Here is an 814-nt window from a genome sequence, read left to right on the forward strand (position 1 = left end):
CCAAAAGCTCTCCAGACGATCGCACAGGTTAGGGTTTCAAAGGATTAGGGTTGGGGTTTCGAAGATTCCACTGACTGAGGTTAAGATCATGATGATGATCATGGATCTTAAAGATCATGATGAGATCATGGAATAGATGGTTGCAAGAGTGCATCATCTTCTTCCTGATCTCAACGAAGAACAGAATTAAAGAAAGTAGATCAGAGGTAGGAGAGAGAGTGAGTGATATCATACCTTTGCTGTAGGAGGATGAAGAATTCTTCAAGTCTTTGCGAGAGATCACCAAAGAATGCAAGGGAATGGGTTAGATTAGGTTTCTAACTCGCTCCAGAGGCTTAGGAGGCGGAGTATTCCCGAGATTAGACTTAAATAGAAGAGACAGGATTCAATTTCAAAAACAAAATCAATTGGTCGATTGATTGGTCGATTGGTCCAATCGACCAATGAGTCGACTAATCAAGACAGCAACTTCAAAACAGGGAATTGAAGGCTCAGATCAAGTTCAAACATCAAGGGGTTTTGCACACACCTAGAGTGACATACCTAGGAGTTAGAAATGCCTTTGAATCAATACAGAGACCACTCCAAGACCATCAAATAATCCAATCTTCATCCGGGTGCAGTTTCCTCCATTGGAACACTGGCATCAACACTCATAGATTCCAATCTAGCCATCAAGTCTTCAATAGAAATGGCCCAAAGATGACTTCTTGCCTTACTTCGGGTCATTGGACCAACAAATAACAAAGTTTCCGGATTAGGGTCTAGGCTGGGTTTCGCATTCTCCCCCCTTAAAGAAATTTCGTCCTCAAAA

Source organism: Hakea prostrata, chromosome 5 (genome assembly GCF_041222555.1).
Source record: "Hakea prostrata isolate BN-2017 chromosome 5, UWA_Hpros_2, whole genome shotgun sequence".
NCBI lineage: Eukaryota > Viridiplantae > Streptophyta > Magnoliopsida > Proteales > Proteaceae > Hakea > Hakea prostrata.